The following is an 18,531-nucleotide window of genomic DNA, read 5'->3' as shown; positions in this document are numbered from 1 at the left end:
TAGAAAATAAAACTATATACCAAACGAAAACTGGATAAAGTGAGAAACAAGTTTCTTTCATTGGTGAAAATTACTGCTTCATTGCTTATCTCAGAGTTCGAACTCTACACGTGGTAGGTAGCTTGGTTCAACTCCAATCTTAATTGACTAAGATTGACAGTTTCCTTGTCGAAGGTCAGTGGTTCTCTCCGGGCGTCCCAGCTTTCTACACACAAAAAAGCTGTGCGCCAAGACATAGCAAATAATGATAAAAGTGGCGTTAAAGACCAACAATGAATACATCAATCATTGTATATCTTAGACGTTTCACACACATATCATAGTTTTGTTAAACACGAATCTATTTATTTGAAATTGAATTTGACAATAGCAATTTTCCCGCATCGTTTAATGGTGAATCCGGATAACACTGTAATATGTGCCGCTGGACATGAACAAGCTTAACTTCTAATAATTTTTGAATAACTAGAAGAAAAGATGAGTTTTAAAGCAGAACAATTTAAATTTTTGTCAGCTATTTTAAGGGAAAGCAATAGATAATGAGAAGATATTCAAGAATTCCAAGGATAAAGCAACATTGAAGGGGCCTGTCTTTAAAGGTTGGTGTGTCCATCATATTTCATATGTGGCAACCTTTTGTTTAAGGCTTAAAACAAATTAACTTTTTAAAGTAATTCAAGTTCCATTACTAACTTAATGTCGACACTTTATAATGTAGAATATCTATTTTAAACAGAAAAGGGTAATTTCTATTTCAAAAGATTGCAAAATTTCTGAGAATGAATAGAGCAGTCCCTATTCGAATGCAGCATTCGCTAACTTAGTAGACATATCTTTGACAAGCAATACTTTGAACCATTGACAGTGTTTTTAACGATCCCATGCGCAAAAATGACAAAATTAAAAAACAGAGTACTGTCCCTGCTAACCTAAAGAGTGTAGGTTTCAGCTCGACAGTTCCCAATGAAGACATTTTTTTTTTCAGTTAAAAAATTTGAGGTACATACTTAGTAGTCTACAAAATGAAACAAACGTTGAAAATCTGATGCTCGTCTTGGCGTATACTCAAGAATTTACTTATTCGGAACTGCTTAGACATGAAATGATGTCACAAGACACATGCAACCAGTCACGGCTTTTATAGAACGAGTTGCTCTTCATACACCTTTGACACATAGTCCCACAATGCCCTAATGTTCTAAAGCATAATACAAAATATCTTAAAGTCCAGTATAAAAGAAATAACATAACTAATAATTTTAACCAAAAAATTTGATATGAAAAAAAACCACAGATATTAAAGTTTACATTCATTACAAATGACAGGAACTATATTTGTAGACAATCGATTACGAGCGACCAAACAGGTCATTTTTTGAAAATCAGATCATTTCGTCTTTTTCTATTTTGTTCTTTGAGTCTCATTTTTGCTTTTTTTTTACTTTATTATTCATGACATGAAACCTTAACTTCATGTTCTAAAACATGTACGTGTGCATTGTGCTTCAATGAAAAAATATGGGGTAAACGTCAATGAGACAGCCACCTAGTGACAGAAATAACCAAAAGACATGTGCTCGGTTTGACGGTAAACCAGATATATGCGAGATTCCCTCACAGGAGAAAGGAAGAAAGACCATTCACAATTTGTCTTACATTTGTTTTTCTCTCTTTTTATTAAATAAAAAAAAAACTTTCAAATGTTGAGTTCATATGATAATAATATTCCCTGTGGAACAACCCCACCCCCTTTCTTTTTTTTTTTGTGCTCTCCAATTTCAACCCTCAAATAAGGCTTTCCAATGTAATTAAAATTAAAACCTTGCTTTCTAACCAATCTATTCATGTACCGGACCGGGAACTTTCTTTATTCAATAAGAAAATCTACAGTGCCGTTATATAAATGCGTGTTGTCTGCTTGGAGTCCCCGCACGAAAAGAAAGAAATAGCCTAACTCCAAGATACTACATTCTTGCATCACGTGATTTTTGCCACGTGGAGCTTACATTAGAATGAATACCGAATATGGAAAGTGAAACTACAATTCGAAACATAAAGTCCGAAGGCACATAGAAGAAATAGAAGGTTTTTTTTTTTACAAAGGGTGCCGGGGTAATCTTCTCTGTGTTCATAATATACATGAAATATTTGCCACTGCCCCTTGTCTGTTCTATAAATTCTAACACTGAGTTTTCTATCTGTTACATGCCAAGAAATCCTCTCTAAAAATTCCGGTGGACCTCCTACGGCACCTATTAGTAGTTAAAGATTTGATTTCATTCAACAAATTAATTTATGACCTGCATGTATGTGTCGCTTTGAACACGGCCATATACCAAATGGTCAATATTAATCATCCATGTAATTTGCTCTATGGGATGTTTGCAAAATTTCAACGGAGGCAATTTCTTGGCATGACGAGACAGCATCTCAGCGATAAAATAATATGTTTGAAAGAACTATGCACTTGGCTACCTTTTTTTCTTCAATTCGTTTTTAAAACGTCTTGGTTTCTTCAATTTGAATAATAGAAAATAAAACTATATACCAAACGAAAACTGGATAAAGTGAGAAACAAGTTTCTTTCATTGGTGAAAATTACTGCTTCATTGCTTATCTCAGAGTTCGAACTCTACACGTGGTAGGTAGCTTGGTTCAACTCCAATCTTAATTGACTAAGATTGACAGTTTCCTTGTCGAAGGTCAGTGGTTCTCTCCGGGCGTCCCAGCTTTCTACACACAAAAAAGCTGTGCGCCAAGACATAGCAAATAATGATAAAAGTGGCGTTAAAGACCAACAATGAATACATCAATCATTGTATATCTTAGACGTTTCACACACATATCATAGTTTTGTTAAACACGAATCTATTTATTTGAAATTGAATTTGACAATAGCAATTTTCCCGCATCGTTTAATGGTGAATCCGGATAACACTGTAATATGTGCCGCTGGACATGAACAAGCTTAACTTCTAATAATTTTTGAATAACTAGAAGAAAAGATGAGTTTTAAAGCAGAACAATTTAAATTTTTGTCAGCTATTTTAAGGGAAAGCAATAGATAATGAGAAGATATTCAAGAATTCCAAGGATAAAGCAACATTGAAGGGGCCTGTCTTTAAAGGTTGGTGTGTCCATCATATTTCATATGTGGCAACCTTTTGTTTAAGGCTTAAAACAAATTAACTTTTTAAAGTAATTCAAGTTCCATTACTAACTTAATGTCGACACTTTATAATGTAGAATATCTATTTTAAACAGAAAAGGGTAATTTCTATTTCAAAAGATTGCAAAATTTCTGAGAATGAATAGAGCAGTCCCTATTCGAATGCAGCATTCGCTAACTTAGTAGACATATCTTTGACAAGCAATACTTTGAACCATTGACAGTGTTTTTAACGATCCCATGCGCAAAAATGACAAAATTAAAAAACAGAGTACTGTCCCTGCTAACCTAAAGAGTGTAGGTTTCAGCTCGACAGTTCCCAATGAAGACATTTTTTTTTTCAGTTAAAAAATTTGAGGTACATACTTAGTAGTCTACAAAATGAAACAAACGTTGAAAATCTGATGCTCGTCTTGGCGTATACTCAAGAATTTACTTATTCGGAACTGCTTAGACATGAAATGATGTCACAAGACACATGCAACCAGTCACGGCTTTTATAGAACGAGTTGCTCTTCATACACCTTTGACACATAGTCCCACAATGCCCTAATGTTCTAAAGCATAATACAAAATATCTTAAAGTCCAGTATAAAAGAAATAACATAACTAATAATTTTAACCAAAAAATTTGATATGAAAAAAAACCACAGATATTAAAGTTTACATTCATTACAAATGACAGGAACTATATTTGTAGACAATCGATTACGAGCGACCAAACAGGTCATTTTTTGAAAATCAGATCATTTCGTCTTTTTCTATTTTGTTCTTTGAGTCTCATTTTTGCTTTTTTTTTACTTTATTATTCATGACATGAAACCTTAACTTCATGTTCTAAAACATGTACGTGTGCATTGTGCTTCAATGAAAAAATATGGGGTAAACGTCAATGAGACAGCCACCTAGTGACAGAAATAACCAAAAGACATGTGCTCGGTTTGACGGTAAACCAGATATATGCGAGATTCCCTCACAGGAGAAAGGAAGAAAGACCATTCACAATTTGTCTTACATTTGTTTTTCTCTCTTTTTATTAAATAAAAAAAAAACTTTCAAATGTTGAGTTCATATGATAATAATATTCCCTGTGGAACAACCCCACCCCCTTTCTTTTTTTTTTTGTGCTCTCCAATTTCAACCCTCAAATAAGGCTTTCCAATGTAATTAAAATTAAAACCTTGCTTTCTAACCAATCTATTCATGTACCGGACCGGGAACTTTCTTTATTCAATAAGAAAATCTACAGTGCCGTTATATAAATGCGTGTTGTCTGCTTGGAGTCCCCGCACGAAAAGAAAGAAATAGCCTAACTCCAAGATACTACATTCTTGCATCACGTGATTTTTGCCACGTGGAGCTTACATTAGAATGAATACCGAATATGGAAAGTGAAACTACAATTCGAAACATAAAGTCCGAAGGCACATAGAAGAAATAGAAGGTTTTTTTTTTTTACAAAGGGTGCCGGGGTAATCTTCTCTGTATTCATAATATACATGAAATATTTGCCACTGCCCCTTGTCTGTTCTATAAATTCTAACACTGAGTTTTCTATCTGTTACATGCCAAGAAATCCTCTCTAAAAATTCCGGTGGACCTCCTACGGCACCTATTAGTAGTTAAAGATTTGATTTCATTCAACAAATTAATTTATGACCTGCATGTATGTGTCGCTTTGAACACGGCCATATACCAAATGGTCAATATTAATCATCCATGTAATTTGCTCTATGGGATGTTTGCAAAATTTCAACGGAGGCAATTTCTTGGCATGACGAGACAGCATCTCAGCGATAAAATAATATGTTTGAAAGAACTATGCACTTGGCTACCTTTTTTTCTTCAATTCGTTTTTAAAACGTCTTGGTTTCTTCAATTTGAATAATAGAAAATAAAACTATATACCAAACGAAAACTGGATAAAGTGAGAAACAAGTTTCTTTCATTGGTGAAAATTACTGCTTCATTGCTTATCTCAGAGTTCGAACTCTACACGTGGTAGGTAGCTTGGTTCGACTCCAATCTTAATTGACTAAGATTGACAGTTTCCTTGTCGAAGGTCAGTGGTTCTCTCCGGGCGTCCCAGCTTTCTACACACAAAAAAGCTGTGCGCCAAGACATAGCAAATAATGATAAAAGTGGCGTTAAAGACCAACAATGAATACATCAATCATTGTATATCTTAGACGTTTCACACACATATCATAGTTTTGTTAAACACGAATCTATTTATTTGAAATTGAATTTGACAATAGCAATTTTCCCGCATCGTTTAATGGTGAATCCGGATAACACTGTAATATGTGCCGCTGGACATGAACAAGCTTAACTTCTAATAATTTTTGAATAACTAGAAGAATAGATGAGTTTTAAAGCAGAACAATTTAAATTTTTGTCAGCTATTTTAAGGGAAAGCAATAGATAATGAGAAGATATTCAAGATTTCCAAGGATAAAGCAACATTGAAGGGGCCTGTCTTTAAAGGTTGGTGTGTCCATCATATTTCATATGTGGCAACCTTTTGTTTAAGGCTTAAAACAAATTAACTTTTTAAAGTAATTCAAGTTCCATTACTAACTTAATGTCGACACTTTATAATGTAGAATATCTATTTTAAACAGAAAAGGGTAATTTCTATTTCAAAAGATTGCAAAATTTCTGAGAATGAATAGAGCAGTCCCTATTCGAATGCAGCATTCGCTAACTTAGTAGACATATCTTTGACAAGCAATACTTTGAACCATTGACAGTGTTTTTAACGATCCCATGCGCAAAAATGACAAAATTAAAAAACAGAGTACTGTCCCTGCTAACCTAAAGAGTGTAGGTTTCAGCTCGACAGTTCCCAATGAAGACATTTTTTTTTTCAGTTAAAAAATTTGAGGTACATACTGTGGATTCATTATTATTCGTTGGATACCAATTTTCGTGGTTTTCGTTGGTACAGGTGAACCACGAATTCAAATGTTCAACGAATGACTAAATTTCTATGGGCTTTGTGTGCAGAGATAGACAAAAGCACGAATTCAAATATCCACGAAAATGCAAGTTTTCCTCAATCCACGAAAATTGGTACCCACGAAAATAAATGAATCCACAGTAGTCTACAAAATGAAACAAACGTTGAAAATCTGATGCTCGTCTTGGCGTATACTCAAGAATTTACTTATTCGGAACTGCTTAGACATGAAATGATGTCACAAGACACATGCAACCAGTCACGGCTTTTATAGAACGAGTTGCTCTTCATACACCTTTGACACATAGTCCCACAATGCCCTAATGTTCTAAAGCATAATACAAAATATCTTAAAGTCCAGTATAAAAGAAATAACATAACTAATAATTTTAACCAAAAAATTTGATATGAAAAAAAAACCACAGATATTAAAGTTTACATTCATTACAAATGACAGGAACTATATTTGTAGACAATCGATTACGAGCGACCAAACAGGTCATTTTTTGAAAATCAGATCATTTCGTCTTTTTCTATTTTGTTCTTTGAGTCTCATTTTTGCTTTTTTTTTACTTTATTATTCATGACATGAAACCTTAACTTCATGTTCTAAAACATGTACGTGTGCATTGTGCTTCAATGAAAAAATATGGGGTAAACGTCAATGAGACAGCCACCTAGTGACAGAAATAACCAAAAGACATGTGCTCGGTTTGACGGTAAACCAGATATATGCGAGATTCCCTCACAGGAGAAAGGAAGAAAGACCATTCACAATTTGTCTTACATTTGTTTTTCTCTCTTTTTATTAAATAAAAAAAAACCTTTCAAATGTTGAGTTCATATGATAATAGTATTCCCTGTGGAACAACCCCATCCCCTTTCTTTTTTTTTTTTTGTGCTCTCCAATTTCAACCCTCAAATAAGGCTTTCCAATGTAATTAAAATTAAAACCTTGCTTTCTAACCAATCTATTCATGTACCGGACCGGGAACTTTCTTTATTCAATAAGAAAATCTACAGTGCCGTTATATAAATGCGTGTTGTCTGCTTGGAGTCCCCGCACGAAAAGAAAGAAATAGCCTAACTCCAAGATACTACATTCTTGCATCACGTGATTTTTGCCACGTGGAGCTTACATTAGAATGAATACCGAATATGGAAAGTGAAACTACAATTCGAAACATAAAGTCCGAAGGCACATAGAAGAAATAGAAGGTTTTTTTTTTTTACAAAGGGTGCCGGGGTAATCTTCTCTGTGTTCATAATATACATGAAATAGTTGCCACTGCCCCTTGTCTGTTCTATAAATTCTAACACTGAGTTTTCTATCTGTTACATGCCAAGAAATCCTCTCTAAAAATTCCGGTGGACCTCCTACGGCACCTATTAGTAGTTAAAGATTTGATTTCATTCAACAAATTAATTTATGACCTGCATGTATGTGTCGCTTTGAACACGGCCATATACCAAATGGTCAATATTAATCATCCATGTAATTTGCTCTATGGGATGTTTGCAAAATTTCAACGGAGGCAATTTCTTGGCATGACGAGACAGCATCTCAGCGATAAAATAATATGTTTGAAAGAACTATGCACTTGGCTACCTTTTTTTCTTCAATTCGTTTTTAAAACGTCTTGGTTTCTTCAATTTGAATAATAGAAAATAAAACTATATACCAAACGAAAACTGGATAAAGTGAGAAACAAGTTTCTTTCATTGGTGAAAATTACTGCTTCATTGCTTATCTCAGAGTTCGAACTCTACACGTGGTAGGTAGCTTGGTTCGACTCCAATCTTAATTGACTAAGATTGACAGTTTCCTTGTCGAAGGTCAGTGGTTCTCTCCGGGCGTCCCAGCTTTCTACACACAAAAAAGCTGTGCGCCAAGACATAGCAAATAATGATAAAAGTGGCGTTAAAGACCAACAATGAATACATCAATCATTGTATATCTTAGACGTTTCACACACATATCATAGTTTTGTTAAACACGAATCTATTTATTTGAAATTGAATTTGACAATAGCAATTTTCCCGCATCGTTTAATGGTGAATCCGGATAACACTGTAATATGTGCCGCTGGACATGAACAAGCTTAACTTCTAATAATTTTTGAATAACTAGAAGAATAGATGAGTTTTAAAGCAGAACAATTTAAATTTTTGTCAGCTATTTTAAGGGAAAGCAATAGATAATGAGAAGATATTCAAGATTTCCAAGGATAAAGCAACATTGAAGGGGCCTGTCTTTAAAGGTTGGTGTGTCCATCATATTTCATATGTGGCAACCTTTTGTTTAAGGCTTAAAACAAATTAACTTTTTAAAGTAATTCAAGTTCCATTACTAACTTAATGTCGACACTTTATAATGTAGAATATCTATTTTAAACAGAAAAGGGTAATTTCTATTTCAAAAGATTGCAAAATTTCTGAGAATGAATAGAGCAGTCCCTATTCGAATGCAGCATTCGCTAACTTAGTAGACATATCTTTGACAAGCAATACTTTGAACCATTGACAGTGTTTTTAACGATCCCATGCGCAAAAATGACAAAATTAAAAAACAGAGTACTGTCCCTGCTAACCTAAAGAGTGTAGGTTTCAGCTCGACAGTTCCCAATGAAGACATTTTTTTTTTCAGTTAAAAAATTTGAGGTACATACTGTGGATTCATTATTATTCGTTGGATACCAATTTTCGTGGTTTTCGTTGGTACAGGTGAACCACGAATTCAAATGTTCAACGAATGACTAAATTTCTATGGGCTTTGTGTGCAGAGATAGACAAAAGCACGAATTCAAATATCCACGAAAATGCAAGTTTTCCTCAATCCACGAAAATTGGTACCCACGAAAATAAATGAATCCACAGTAGTCTACAAAATGAAACAAACGTTGAAAATCTGATGCTCGTCTTGGCGTATACTCAAGAATTTACTTATTCGGAACTGCTTAGACATGAAATGATGTCACAAGACACATGCAACCAGTCACGGCTTTTATAGAACGAGTTGCTCTTCATACACCTTTGACACATAGTCCCACAATGCCCTAATGTTCTAAAGCATAATACAAAATATCTTAAAGTCCAGTATAAAAGAAATAACATAACTAATAATTTTAACCAAAAAATTTGATATGAAAAAAAACCACAGATATTAAAGTTTACATTCATTACAAATGACAGGAACTATATTTGTAGACAATCGATTACGAGCGACCAAACAGGTCATTTTTTGAAAATCAGATCATTTCGTCTTTTTCTATTTTGTTCTTTGAGTCTCATTTTTGCTTTTTTTTTTACTTTATTATTCATGACATGAAACCTTAACTTCATGTTCTAAAACATGTACGTGTGCATTGTGCTTCAATGAAAAAATATGGGGTAAACGTCAATGAGACAGCCACCTAGTGACAGAAATAACCAAAAGACATGTGCTCGGTTTGACGGTAAACCAGATATATGCGAGATTCCCTCACAGGAGAAAGGAAGAAAGACCATTCACAATTTGTCTTACATTTGTTTTTCTCTCTTTTTATTAAATAAAAAAAAACCTTTCAAATGTTGAGTTCATATGATAATAATATTCCCTGTGGAACAACCCCACCCCCTTTCTTTTTTTTTTTTTGTGCTCTCCAATTTCAACCCTCAAATAAGGCTTTCCAATGTAATTAAAATTAAAACCTTGCTTTCTAACCAATCTATTCATGTACCGGACCGGGAACTTTCTTTATTCAATAAGAAAATCTACAGTGCCGTTATATAAATGCGTGTTGTCTGCTTGGAGTCCCCGCACGAAAAGAAAGAAATAGCCTAACTCCAAGATACTACATTCTTGCATCACGTGATTTTTGCCACGTGGAGCTTACATTAGAATGAATACCGAATATGGAAAGTGAAACTACAATTCGAAACATAAAGTCCGAAGGCACATAGAAGAAATAGAAGGTTTTTTTTTTTTACAAAGGGTGCCGGGGTAATCTTCTCTGTGTTCATAATATACATGAAATATTTGCCACTGCCCCTTGTCTGTTCTATAAATTCTAACACTGAGTTTTCTATCTGTTACATGCCAAGAAATCCTCTCTAAAAATTCCGGTGGACCTCCTACGGCACCTATTAGTAGTTAAAGATTTGATTTCATTCAACAAATTAATTTATGACCTGCATGTATGTGTCGCTTTGAACACGGCCATATACCAAATGGTCAATATTAATCATCCATGTAATTTGCTCTATGGGATGTTTGCAAAATTTCAACGGAGGCAATTTCTTGGCATGACGAGACAGCATCTCAGCGATAAAATAATATGTTTGAAAGAACTATGCACTTGGCTACCTTTTTTTCTTCAATTCGTTTTTAAAACGTCTTGGTTTCTTCAATTTGAATAATAGAAAATAAAACTATATACCAAACGAAAACTGGATAAAGTGAGAAACAAGTTTCTTTCATTGGTGAAAATTACTGCTTCATTGCTTATCTCAGAGTTCGAACTCTACACGTGGTAGGTAGCTTGGTTCGACTCCAATCTTAATTGACTAAGATTGACAGTTTCCTTGTCGAAGGTCAGTGGTTCTCTCCGGGCGTCCCAGCTTTCTACACACAAAAAAGCTGTGCGCCAAGACATAGCAAATAATGATAAAAGTGGCGTTAAAGACCAACAATGAATACATCAATCATTGTATATCTTAGACGTTTCACACACATATCATAGTTTTGTTAAACACGAATCTATTTATTTGAAATTGAATTTGACAATAGCAATTTTCCCGCATCGTTTAATGGTGAATCCGGATAACACTGTAATATGTGCCGCTGGACATGAACAAGCTTAACTTCTAATAATTTTTGAATAACTAGAAGAATAGATGAGTTTTAAAGCAGAACAATTTAAATTTTTGTCAGCTATTTTAAGGGAAAGCAATAGATAATGAGAAGATATTCAAGATTTCCAAGGATAAAGCAACATTGAAGGGGCCTGTCTTTAAAGGTTGGTGTGTCCATCATATTTCATATGTGGCAACCTTTTGTTTAAGGCTTAAAACAAATTAACTTTTTAAAGTAATTCAAGTTCCATTACTAACTTAATGTCGACACTTTATAATGTAGAATATCTATTTTAAACAGAAAAGGGTAATTTCTATTTCAAAAGATTGCAAAATTTCTGAGAATGAATAGAGCAGTCCCTATTCGAATGCAGCATTCGCTAACTTAGTAGACATATCTTTGACAAGCAATACTTTGAACCATTGACAGTGTTTTTAACGATCCCATGCGCAAAAATGACAAAATTAAAAAACAGAGTACTGTCCCTGCTAACCTAAAGAGTGTAGGTTTCAGCTCGACAGTTCCCAATGAAGACATTTTTTTTTTCAGTTAAAAAATTTGAGGTACATACTGTGGATTCATTATTATTCGTTGGATACCAATTTTCGTGGTTTTCGTTGGTACAGGTGAACCACGAATTCAAATGTTCAACGAATGACTAAATTTCTATGGGCTTTGTGTGCAGAGATAGACAAAAGCACGAATTCAAATATCCACGAAAATGCAAGTTTTCCTCAATCCACGAAAATTGGTACCCACGAAAATAAATGAATCCACAGTAGTCTACAAAATGAAACAAACGTTGAAAATCTGATGCTCGTCTTGGCGTATACTCAAGAATTTACTTATTCGGAACTGCTTAGACATGAAATGATGTCACAAGACACATGCAACCAGTCACGGCTTTTATAGAACGAGTTGCTCTTCATACACCTTTGACACATAGTCCCACAATGCCCTAATGTTCTAAAGCATAATACAAAATATCTTAAAGTCCAGTATAAAAGAAATAACATAACTAATAATTTTAACCAAAAAATTTGATATGAAAAAAAACCACAGATATTAAAGTTTACATTCATTACAAATGACAGGAACTATATTTGTAGACAATCGATTACGAGCGACCAAACAGGTCATTTTTTGAAAATCAGATCATTTCGTCTTTTTCTATTTTGTTCTTTGAGTCTCATTTTTGCTTTTTTTTTACTTTATTATTCATGACATGAAACCTTAACTTCATGTTCTAAAACATGTACGTGTGCATTGTGCTTCAATGAAAAAATATGGGGTAAACGTCAATGAGACAGCCACCTAGTGACAGAAATAACCAAAAGACATGTGCTCGGTTTGACGGTAAACCAGATATATGCGAGATTCCCTCACAGGAGAAAGGAAGAAAGACCATTCACAATTTGTCTTACATTTGTTTTTCTCTCTTTTTATTAAATAAAAAAAAACCTTTCAAATGTTGAGTTCATATGATAATAATATTCCCTGTGGAACAACCCCACCCCCTTTCTTTTTTTTTTTTGTGCTCTCCAATTTCAACCCTCAAATAAGGCTTTCCAATGTAATTAAAATTAAAACCTTGCTTTCTAACCAATCTATTCATGTACCGGACCGGGAACTTTCTTTATTCAATAAGAAAATCTACAGTGCCGTTATATAAATGCGTGTTGTCTGCTTGGAGTCCCCGCACGAAAAGAAAGAAATAGCCTAACTCCAAGATACTACATTCTTGCATCACGTGATTTTTGCCACGTGGAGCTTACATTAGAATGAATACCGAATATGGAAAGTGAAACTACAATTCGAAACATAAAGTCCGAAGGCACATAGAAGAAATAGAAGGTTTTTTTTTTTTACAAAGGGTGCCGGGGTAATCTTCTCTGTGTTCATAATATACATGAAATATTTGCCACTGCCCCTTGTCTGTTCTATAAATTCTAACACTGAGTTTTCTATCTGTTACATGCCAAGAAATCCTCTCTAAAAATTCCGGTGGACCTCCTACGGCACCTATTAGTAGTTAAAGATTTGATTTCATTCAACAAATTAATTTATGACCTGCATGTATGTGTCGCTTTGAACACGGCCATATACCAAATGGTCAATATTAATCATCCATGTAATTTGCTCTATGGGATGTTTGCAAAATTTCAACGGAGGCAATTTCTTGGCATGACGAGACAGCATCTCAGCGATAAAATAATATGTTTGAAAGAACTATGCACTTGGCTACCTTTTTTTCTTCAATTCGTTTTTAAAACGTCTTGGTTTCTTCAATTTGAATAATAGAAAATAAAACTATATACCAAACGAAAACTGGATAAAGTGAGAAACAAGTTTCTTTCATTGGTGAAAATTACTGCTTCATTGCTTATCTCAGAGTTCGAACTCTACACGTGGTAGGTAGCTTGGTTCGACTCCAATCTTAATTGACTAAGATTGACAGTTTCCTTGTCGAAGGTCAGTGGTTCTCTCCGGGCGTCCCAGCTTTCTACACACAAAAAAGCTGTGCGCCAAGACATAGCAAATAATGATAAAAGTGGCGTTAAAGACCAACAATGAATACATCAATCATTGTATATCTTAGACGTTTCACACACATATCATAGTTTTGTTAAACACGAATCTATTTATTTGAAATTGAATTTGACAATAGCAATTTTCCCGCATCGTTTAATGGTGAATCCGGATAACACTGTAATATGTGCCGCTGGACATGAACAAGCTTAACTTCTAATAATTTTTGAATAACTAGAAGAATAGATGAGTTTTAAAGCAGAACAATTTAAATTTTTGTCAGCTATTTTAAGGGAAAGCAATAGATAATGAGAAGATATTCAAGATTTCCAAGGATAAAGCAACATTGAAGGGGCCTGTCTTTAAAGGTTGGTGTGTCCATCATATTTCATATGTGGCAACCTTTTGTTTAAGGCTTAAAACAAATTAACTTTTTAAAGTAATTCAAGTTCCATTACTAACTTAATGTCGACACTTTATAATGTAGAATATCTATTTTAAACAGAAAAGGGTAATTTCTATTTCAAAAGATTGCAAAATTTCTGAGAATGAATAGAGCAGTCCCTATTCGAATGCAGCATTCGCTAACTTAGTAGACATATCTTTGACAAGCAATACTTTGAACCATTGACAGTGTTTTTAACGATCCCATGCGCAAAAATGACAAAATTAAAAAACAGAGTACTGTCCCTGCTAACCTAAAGAGTGTAGGTTTCAGCTCGACAGTTCCCAATGAAGACATTTTTTTTTTCAGTTAAAAAATTTGAGGTACATACTGTGGATTCATTATTATTCGTTGGATACCAATTTTCGTGGTTTTCGTTGGTACAGGTGAACCACGAATTCAAATGTTCAACGAATGACTAAATTTCTATGGGCTTTGTGTGCAGAGATAGACAAAAGCACGAATTCAAATATCCACGAAAATGCAAGTTTTCCTCAATCCACGAAAATTGGTACCCACGAAAATAAATGAATCCACAGTAGTCTACAAAATGAAACAAACGTTGAAAATCTGATGCTCGTCTTGGCGTATACTCAAGAATTTACTTATTCGGAACTGCTTAGACATGAAATGATGTCACAAGACACATGCAACCAGTCACGGCTTTTATAGAACGAGTTGCTCTTCATACACCTTTGACACATAGTCCCACAATGCCCTAATGTTCTAAAGCATAATACAAAATATCTTAAAGTCCAGTATAAAAGAAATAACATAACTAATAATTTTAACCAAAAAATTTGATATGAAAAAAAACCACAGATATTAAAGTTTACATTCATTACAAATGACAGGAACTATATTTGTAGACAATCGATTACGAGCGACCAAACAGGTCATTTTTTGAAAATCAGATCATTTCGTCTTTTTCTATTTTGTTCTTTGAGTCTCATTTTTGCTTTTTTTTTACTTTATTATTCATGACATGAAACCTTAACTTCATGTTCTAAAACATGTACGTGTGCATTGTGCTTCAATGAAAAAATATGGGGTAAACGTCAATGAGACAGCCACCTAGTGACAGAAATAACCAAAAGACATGTGCTCGGTTTGACGGTAAACCAGATATATGCGAGATTCCCTCACAGGAGAAAGGAAGAAAGACCATTCACAATTTGTCTTACATTTGTTTTTCTCTCTTTTTATTAAATAAAAAAAAACCTTTCAAATGTTGAGTTCATATGATAATAATATTCCCTGTGGAACAACCCCACCCCCTTTCTTTTTTTTTTTTGTGCTCTCCAATTTCAACCCTCAAATAAGGCTTTCCAATGTAATTAAAATTAAAACCTTGCTTTCTAACCAATCTATTCATGTACCGGACCGGGAACTTTCTTTATTCAATAAGAAAATCTACAGTGCCGTTATATAAATGCGTGTTGTCTGCTTGGAGTCCCCGCACGAAAAGAAAGAAATAGCCTAACTCCAAGATACTACATTCTTGCATCACGTGATTTTTGCCACGTGGAGCTTACATTAGAATGAATACCGAATATGGAAAGTGAAACTACAATTCGAAACATAAAGTCCGAAGGCACATAGAAGAAATAGAAGGTTTTTTTTTTTTACAAAGGGTGCCGGGGTAATCTTCTCTGTGTTCATAATATACATGAAATATTTGCCACTGCCCCTTGTCTGTTCTATAAATTCTAACACTGAGTTTTCTATCTGTTACATGCCAAGAAATCCTCTCTAAAAATTCCGGTGGACCTCCTACGGCACCTATTAGTAGTTAAAGATTTGATTTCATTCAACAAATTAATTTATGACCTGCATGTATGTGTCGCTTTGAACACGGCCATATACCAAATGGTCAATATTAATCATCCATGTAATTTGCTCTATGGGATGTTTGCAAAATTTCAACGGAGGCAATTTCTTGGCATGACGAGACAGCATCTCAGCGATAAAATAATATGTTTGAAAGAACTATGCACTTGGCTACCTTTTTTTCTTCAATTCGTTTTTAAAACGTCTTGGTTTCTTCAATTTGAATAATAGAAAATAAAACTATATACCAAACGAAAACTGGATAAAGTGAGAAACAAGTTTCTTTCATTGGTGAAAATTACTGCTTCATTGCTTATCTCAGAGTTCGAACTCTACACGTGGTAGGTAGCTTGGTTCGACTCCAATCTTAATTGACTAAGATTGACAGTTTCCTTGTCGAAGGTCAGTGGTTCTCTCCGGGCGTCCCAGCTTTCTACACACAAAAAAGCTGTGCGCCAAGACATAGCAAATAATGATAAAAGTGGCGTTAAAGACCAACAATGAATACATCAATCATTGTATATCTTAGACGTTTCACACACATATCATAGTTTTGTTAAACACGAATCTATTTATTTGAAATTGAATTTGACAATAGCAATTTTCCCGCATCGTTTAATGGTGAATCCGGATAACACTGTAATATGTGCCGCTGGACATGAACAAGCTTAACTTCTAATAATTTTTGAATAACTAGAAGAATAGATGAGTTTTAAAGCAGAACAATTTAAATTTTTGTCAGCTATTTTAAGGGAAAGCAATAGATAATGAGAAGATATTCAAGATTTCCAAGGATAAAGCAACATTGAAGGGGCCTGTCTTTAAAGGTTGGTGTGTCCATCATATTTCATATGTGGCAACCTTTTGTTTAAGGCTTAAAACAAATTAACTTTTTAAAGTAATTCAAGTTCCATTACTAACTTCATGTCGACACTTTATAATGTAGAATATCTATTTTAAACAGAAAAGGGTAATTTCTATTTCAAAAGATTGCAAAATTTCTGAGAATGAATAGAGCAGTCCCTATTCGAATGCAGCATTCGCTAACTTAGTAGACATATCTTTGACAAGCAATACTTTGAACCATTGACAGTGTTTTTAACGATCCCATGCGCAAAAATGACAAAATTAAAAAACAGAGTACTGTCCCTGCTAACCTAAAGAGTGTAGGTTTCAGCTCGACAGTTCCCAATGAAGACATTTTTTTTTCAGTTAAAAAATTTGAGGTACATACTGTGGATTCATTATTATTCGTTGGATACCAATTTTCGTGGTTTTCGTTGGTACAGGTGAACCACGAATTCAAATGTTCAACGAATGACTTAATTTCTATGGGCTTTGTGTGCAGAGATAGACAAAAGCACGAATTCAAATATCCACGAAAATGCAAGTTTTCCTCAATCCACGAAAATTGGTACCCACGAAAATAAATGAATCCACAGTAGTCTACAAAATGAAACAAACGTTGAAAATCTGATGCTCGTCTTGGCGTATACTCAAGAATTTACTTATTCGGAACTGCTTAGACATGAAATGATGTCACAAGACACATGCAACCAGTCACGGCTTTTATAGAACGAGTTGCTCTTCATACACCTTTGACACATAGTCCCACAATGCCCTAATGTTCTAAAGCATAATACAAAATATCTTAAAGTCCAGTATAAAAGAAATAACATAACTAATAATTTTAACCAAAAAATTTGATATGAAAAAAAACCACAGATATTAAAGTTTACATTCATTACAAATGACAGGAACTATATTTGTAGACAATCGATTACGAGCGACCAAACAGGTCATTTTTTGAAAATCAGATCATTTCGTCTTTTTCTATTTTGTTCTTTGAGTCTCATTTTTGCTTTTTTTTTACTTTATTATTCATGACATGAAACCTTAACTTCATGTTCTAAAACATGTACGTGTGCATTGTGCTTCAATGAAAAAATATGGGGTAAACGTCAATGAGACAGCCACCTAGTGACAGAAATAACCAAAAGACATGTGCTCGGTTTGACGGTAAACCAGATATATGCGAGATTCCCTCACAGGAGAAAGGAAGAAAGACCATTCACAATTTGTCTTACATTTGTTTTTCTCTCTTTTTATTAAATAAAAAAAAACCTTTCAAATGTTGAGTTCATATGATAATAATATTCCCTGTGGAACAACCCCACCCCCTTTCTTTTTTTTTTGTGCTCTCCAATTTCAACCCTCAAATAAGGCTTTCCAATGTAATTAAAATTAAAACCTTGCTTTCTAACCAATCTATTCATGTACCGGACCGGGAACTTTCTTTATTCAATAAGAAAATCTACAGTGCCGTTATATAAATGCGTGTTGTCTGCTTGGAGTCCCCGCACGAAAAGAAAGAAATAGCCTAACTCCAAGATACTACATTCTTGCATCACGTGATTTTTGCCACGTGGAGCTTACATTAGAATGAATACCGAATATGGAAAGTGAAACTACAATTCGAAACATAAAGTCCGAAGGCACATAGAAGAAATAGAAGGTTTTTTTTTTTTACAAAGGATGCCGGGGTAATCTTCTCTGTGTTCATAATATACATGAAATATTTGCCACTGCCCCTTGTCTGTTCTATAAATTCTAACACTGAGTTTTCTATCTGTTACATGCCAAGAAATCCTCTCTAAAAATTCCGGTGGACCTCCTACGGCACCTATTAGTAGTTAAAGATTTGATTTCATTCAACAAATTAATTTATGACCTGCATGTATGTGTCGCTTTGAACACGGCCA

This window comes from Mytilus californianus, unplaced genomic scaffold (genome assembly GCF_021869535.1).
Source record: "Mytilus californianus isolate M0D057914Y unplaced genomic scaffold, xbMytCali1.0.p SCAF_12, whole genome shotgun sequence".
Taxonomy (NCBI): Eukaryota; Metazoa; Mollusca; class Bivalvia; order Mytilida; family Mytilidae; genus Mytilus; species Mytilus californianus.
Note: the sequence above shows the minus strand (reverse complement) of the source record.